The sequence below is a fragment of the Ruditapes philippinarum genome, unplaced genomic scaffold (genome assembly GCF_026571515.1).
Source record: "Ruditapes philippinarum isolate M1 unplaced genomic scaffold, ASM2657151v2 ctg14950_1_1_1_1, whole genome shotgun sequence".
NCBI classification, from domain to species: Eukaryota; Metazoa; Mollusca; class Bivalvia; order Venerida; family Veneridae; genus Ruditapes; species Ruditapes philippinarum.
Window position 1 is genome coordinate 1 of NW_026851924.1, and position 6,909 is coordinate 6,909.

Below are 6,909 nucleotides of genomic sequence, written 5' to 3' on the forward strand. Positions count from 1 at the left end.
CAAGGGGGGAAAAGGGTTTCAAAAACCCATATGTCAATGGACCTCTGGGGCAAAGGGTTCATGTTATAATGGTCAGAAGGACTTGAGGTGGTACAAAAAAACTTAAAACATGATTGGTTAATATACCAAATGCTGCAGGAGGTAAGGATAGCTCTCAATGTCGAGGCTAAAAAAGTAAGCTTTCATATCAACAGCTACAACTTGCTGTCAAAATTTATGAAATTTTATCTTATTTTTATAAGAGTTCCCTTTTCATTGCCAAGGTTTAGGTTTTTTTTCAATTCCCCAATGCAAAGTTTGGTATGAAAAATTAATTTCAATAAGAAGCTATAATTAAATATGAATATTTATTAAAAATTCGTATTTCTTCCTGCTTTTTTTATAATTTTATAATTCCTGCCACAACAAATGACAATCGAGATGGGGTTTAGCTTCTTATGGGTTTCCCCATAATATGCCCCCCAAAGTTTGTTTTTTCAAATTTCCCGTAAAATATCATTTAAAAAGGGGCTCCAAAATTGGTGTTTTTTAAAATTTTTTTGCCAAATTTTTGTTCCATTTGATTTTTAAATTTTTTACTTTGGGAAAATTTTTAAATTCATTTTTTCCTCTGTTTTTTGGGAGAATAATTATGTTATGAAAATTAAATAAAAAAAAATGAAAAGGGTTGCAACAGCTTTTCACATGAAATGGGCAAGGAAATAGGCAAAACGATTTTTCAGTTTATTTCTAAGCATATTCCTTGAATTATCTATGTAAATCTTTCTCTTTTAGTGCCAAACTTGATCAGTGAACTTGATCAAGGGGTAACAAAGTAGCATTGTTATGTTTTATTGCTTTTTGGACCTCAGTGGGAGTTCCTTTAATAATGTAAATAATTATAAACCTAGATCGGTAATTTTATGACTGTTACAAAGTTGTAGTAATAAAGTTACCATTTTTCCAAGTCCAATCGTTTACAGTTTATAAATGAATACAGGTCTGTTGCCTAAAAAACTATCGCCTTTATTTGCAATTCAAAATAAGTGGGCCAACTTTATGTCATTCAGGGCAAACAGTGGGGCCGGTGGCCCGGTTTCAAAGCAGTTGCCTATAACGATTCTATTGGGGGAACCAGATTCGGAACGGTACGTGTACGGTAAATTATCATAACGGTCCCGTTGCTGATAAAAAATGGCGACTGAAGCTACCTTGTGTTTTTTTTTAGTAATATCGGAAAAATGACGGTTTTAGGAAAGAGAACATCTAACGTTAAAAAAATCATTACATTCCGTCAAATTTGAGTTTCTACAAATCCCCTTCCCCCCCTTCCCTAAAAAGGGTTTTTATCCCGAAACCAAAAATGCAATATGTAGAGTAACAAAGTTAATAAAATTTAAGCATTTCTTTTCTTGTTGATAACCACTGCAATTTAACATTTAGATTAAAACCTAATTCTGTGAAAAAGATAAACAATTTCAAACTACTTGGCTGTAAAGGCGGCCTTTATGATACCATATGTAATCTAGAAGCTGCTATCTGAATTTGTTTTTTATCTTTAAAAAAGACAAAAATTTCAATTTCTTACCCTTTGGTTTAATCAAAGGACATCCATAGCTTTATGTGTTTGGTTTTCCCGAGGGGGCCTTTGTGTAGGAAAGTGTCCAGTTATTTTTGTATTTCCCAAAACAAAAGGGGAATGTTAATGAACACTTAACGAAACATTTTCTCCAAAGGGGAAACCAAACCCTTTAGGGGGTTTTCCCAGAAAATACGGTGTAAAAAGGGTTTAACGTTTCCCAAAAAAACGTCCAAAAAGAAAAATCCGGGAGTGACTTTTTAAACGAGGGGGATTAAAGTAACTTCCGGAAAAAATGTTTCCCCCGGGGGCCCATGAAAAAGTTACTTCATTGGGAAATTTGGAACCCTCACATTCCAAAAATTAAAAAGTCCCAAATCGTGTTTTCGAACCAAAATATGGACCCAAAGGGTCGAAAAAAAATGTAGAATAGGGGTTTTTTTTTGTAAATATTCATGTCCGTATTAAAAGGAAAAAAGAATTTTAGATATAAAAAAAAACCGGGGTTTTTTTTTACAAAAATTGTTATTCGGGTTAAATTTTTTAACTTTTTTACCAAAAATTTTAAAAAAGGGGAAATTTAAAAAAGTGTGAAAAGAAACCAAATTTTTTTGTACAGAAAATTTATGATAAGAAAATATTTTCCATAAAATTCCTTTCTTTTTCAAAAAGATATAAAAAAATAATCAAAAAATTTTTTTAGAGATTCTACAAAAAACGTGGGTTTACACGTTTTAAAAGGAAGGAGATCATGGAGTTTAGGATTTTCCCGAACTTTTTCGTTGAATGGGGGGCTTTAACTTTTTTCCGAGGTAGAACAGGTGTTGAAGTTTGTTGAAAAAAAGGCCCAAAAAAGGGTTATCAAGATGACCTTGAGAATTTCTCTGAGCCTAAAAATAGATCAGCTGGTTTACTGCATGGTACATCATCTGCAAGCGGGACTCAATGTTTGACAGATTATATTCCAGTGTGAATGCTGTAACACTTGACCTCAAATAGGCATCTTCAAGACGAAGATGACTTCCTGAAAAAAGATTATGATTCAAATTAGGCTCAGATATGTCTGTGGTATTCATAATGTCTTAAAAATTATTAAAAAATTCTTGTTTTCAATGTAAAGAGGATAAATAAAGCAAAATATAGTGTTTTTTTTGTATGAACTTTTTAATGCATATTTATGAACTATAGCTTATTTTTAGGGTTTTTCTGATTCATCGCCTCCCCAAAATGTATCTAAATTTGTTTGGGAAAATAAGAGTATGTTTTCAGAATATTAATATATTTCTACACAAGAAACAACTACACAGGACTAAATTTACAACTTACCGACGGGTCGATGTTATTGGTGGACACCGGCAACCGTATCTAAAAGCATTAGTCTAGACAAGTTGGCGTACGGAATATGTGGATATGGATGACAGATAAGCCCGTCTATATGATTACAAACAACATAAATATGATTATTTGTATCATTGAAAATTGATATTGAAAGGCCTCTCCCTTAATATCCTTACACTGTGCAGCTATTACTGATCCTTGAGTGCAAATCTTATCTAATACACTTACTGGTTGATGTTCATAATTTGATCTGAAAAGAAAGGTTTGGTATTTACAATCTGTTGTTCATCCAAAGTAATTAAATCAATAACAAAGAAAACAAATGATGATGCGGCAGTGATATTATGTATTCTTATAAATGTGAAAGTCACAAAGACAAACGTATATTTCAATTGATTACTTCTGTAATTTTCTGAACTCATTTCTATCATTATTTTGTAAGTAGTGGAGATATTCTATTGTTATTTGTGTCCTTTTAAACGAGCTTAAAAGTTTAAAACATTTAAAATGCATGACATTTTTGAAAAATGTTTTGTTTAAATCCGTGCACTTTTCATTTATTTATTTATTTTTTATGTTGCTTTTCAAATATGTATATACAGATATATAAAAAAAAATTATAACGTGAACGGGCTAGCTGTTTTATACATATTTTTTCTTATGGCTACTTTGCCAGTTGATTTGTTACAAAATGATTAAAATGAATTTAATCAAGTTTAATTAACTAGTGTTTATAACAGTAACGTTAAATTTGATAAGTTCTTATTGAAAAAACTTGATAGTAAAATTAAAGGTGTTTACTTCTTTATGCTATTTAATATAATATATAATTTAACTAATTTTAAAGAATGGGTTTTTTAGGTTTTTTCCAATTTTCTTTAGTATTTTCAAATTTCACTCAACCTTTTTAATTTTTAAAATTTTCTAATTGTATATTCGTAAAATAATTAAAATTCTAAGTAAATTTATCTAAATATTTATTATTTCTTAAAAATTAACTGCAAAAAGGGTGGGGGAGAAAACGGGCTGTCCTTTGGTTTTTTTGCGTGTATTTTATACCGGGCCCCAGTTGGGCCCAATATGGGGGGTTTTCCCATAAAAATATTATTTATTTTAATTTTGGGGGTACGTGCAAATCACCCGGAAAAACAGAAAGACGCCCCAATTCAAGAAAACAAATTTTCCCCGTTCTTTAGCATGCCAAGTGTTTAAGCACCCGTACATGGGACCTCGATTCAAAAATTCTCGTCCGTAAGACTGAATAGTAAATTTTAGTTTGCCAGCCCGGGAATCGAACCCACAATGTCGAGATTACAAGTCTCGCGCTCTAACCGATTGACCTATGCGGGCTGGTTCTGTCCACAGCTTTTTGAGCTCTATTTATACCTAATAAAGTAGTTATATTTAATAATCGTTTTCTGAATTTGAGGAAATCAAGCATCCAACAGGTACTGATATTGGGTCGAATATTGGTTAGGATGGTATTGAGTTCGAATGAATTTTAAGGACAAATTTTTATATTTTTATATCAAATAATAAAAATTTGTCAGTTTTATCAAATAATTGTTATGAATACATTTTCTAATCTAATACATTATTATTTATATATTTTTTTATTTATCTATAAAACATTCAACTATCCATTTAAATACAAGATTAAGTATATGTTTACAATAATAACTAACCGGTAATTTAGGTTTAAAACCACTACATATAATAATAGAATCATTATAGAATCTAGGCAGAAGAGAACAATCGTCACACAAGCAATGTAAGAATGGAATCCCTTTTTTGTCTTATGATACATTTATTATCACAAGGGTTATAGTGATGAAGCAAAGCGTCATGTAAGTTGTACAATTTGGCTTAAACATAGAAACAGTTATTTTTCTATATATTCCTCGGTCGTCATTCAAAGGGCTGAACATCTTTTAATAGACTTGACAATTATATCTAAATATAGTAGTTATACATTGTCAATGTGTTATGTAGACACATGATAGGTACCTACCCATTTCTCAATGTAACAGATTCGTTGTACCATTTTGAGTCCCAACAAATTTTCTGACCTAAAATAAAAAAGTGTTAATAACAAAGAGGATTCAATTAAATTTCAGTTTGATTAATGAACTTAAGTCAACGTGTTAAATTGCCTCTTATCCTTGAATACCAGTTTACCTAAATATTCATTCACATGAAACGATCTTTTTCGAACTTACTGGTCTGACTTGCATGTCGGATTGTAAAGCACTGAAATGGAACCAAAAGGCGTACTTGTGAACAGTTAAGTTAATGATAGTTGAAAAATATTAATTGTGTTATAAAAGCGCAAATAATGTTGCTGCCTAATTGCGCATATGTTAAGCTGACACAAGGTGATATTTTCTTCTCCTTGCCTTAATATTTTCACCGTTGGAAATTTCCCTTATATAACTAGGCATAGACACTTTGATCTACAAAGGAGATTTTTGCTCCTCCATAATATTGACATTGTGGGGAGATTTCCCCTATGAAACTGGGTTTCACAGAGTCACTGTCACTTGATAAGGATGTTATACGATTTGCTAAGTCATTATGTGAATGCTGCTATTCAAGCAAAGGCAAAGAGTAATAATAATGTTAAAGAAAAAACAATTCCGAATGCAAAAAAGTAATGCTTGACAATTTTCCAGTCGGACTTTACAAAAAACCGCCCAAATGGCATATATCCGGATAAAAGGCTCAATATATGTGTCTTAAATTTAATTAATTCTAAACTGTTGTCATTTATTTTCAAAGTGGCTATGACACATTTATTTACAAATTGATTTACTATGCAAATATTTTCCGAGTGTGAAATGAGGGGACATAACTCTAAGGTTTTGCATGTGCGAAAACCTGTTTATGGCATTATAAAAACTAGCTAATCGTATTCTTCTATAGTCATTTCTTACCATGTACACTACCAGATGATAATAATCCAAATATTAATAATAAATAATTAAATTCCATTTTTATTAGACCTGAGTACATAAAGACTGGTTTGAAATATTAATTTCCTATCTGATATTATTTGATGTGATGAGGCCTTGGAAGTAAATATTCAAACTGTGATTTCTGCAAAAACGTCTCGCCTTATTTGAATATAGCCTAAATGTACTTTGAAAACCCTCACATGACTTCTTGCCTCTTAACTTGATGCTACACTGATACAAGGTTGGCTCAAAGGTGTGAGTATAAGATACATTAAGTGGCTTTTTTGTTTAAATTAATCTTAAATAGCAAATATTGCGATAACGAGTTAAGTGTCCATCCACTCCACTTGTCATACGAGATGCTCACTGAAGAATCTAATCTGAGATAACGTTCTCCTGTCTTTGCATGTTGTACTACTTTTTAACAGGTCAGATTACTGTATACTTTTCCCTATAGACTAACTTCAGAACAATTTGGTCCCTAAACATGCATTAATATTGAGTTATCATGCTTAAGATGTGACTTTTCAAGTAAAATGAAAATTCCTGACATTAAATTAAAAATGGTCATATGGGTCTCTTTTCTATACATGCGGGGTTATCTAAATAAGGGGATATACAGACTAACGTAAACGAGCTAATTCCTTCTTGAAAAGGCTATAAAAGAAGCACTGCCTCATTCTATTTTTTTATTGATTTGCTAATCTAATAAATTAAATCACAACTTGATAAATGTTAAATTTTACTGTAATAAGATAGGATTTCTTTAAAAAAAAAAAAAAACACACACGCTTAAAACGACCGTAGAAAGCGGAATCTACCGTTGACGTTTCAGTCCCCCCACACACCCTTCTTGCCTTGATTAAAGCAGTGTTCCACATTTAAACATTGTCCTCATTATTACAACTTAATGGTCAATTTTATAATGGCTAAATTGTTAAAAGTCGATGTAATAACGCCACTCTGAACATCATTCATTTTATTATGGTATACTTTCAAATTCAAATTTCTTTTTTTTTTTTTTGCACTTAAAACATTATTGGGGACAATACATGGTAG

General features: G+C 31.3%; 1 long non-coding RNA gene across 1 annotated transcript; it reads right to left on the reverse strand.

Moving 5' to 3' along the window:
- Window positions 1-3,034: 3,034 nt before the first annotated feature.
- On the reverse strand, window positions 3,035-6,295 carry LOC132742841 (uncharacterized). The gene is made up of 3 exons (XR_009627493.1): window positions 5,830-6,295; window positions 4,908-4,965; window positions 3,035-3,146 (listed from the first exon to the last, which is right to left on the reverse strand). It is a non-coding gene; the product is annotated as an uncharacterized LOC132742841 (long non-coding RNA).
- Window positions 6,296-6,909: the final 614 nt, after the last annotated feature.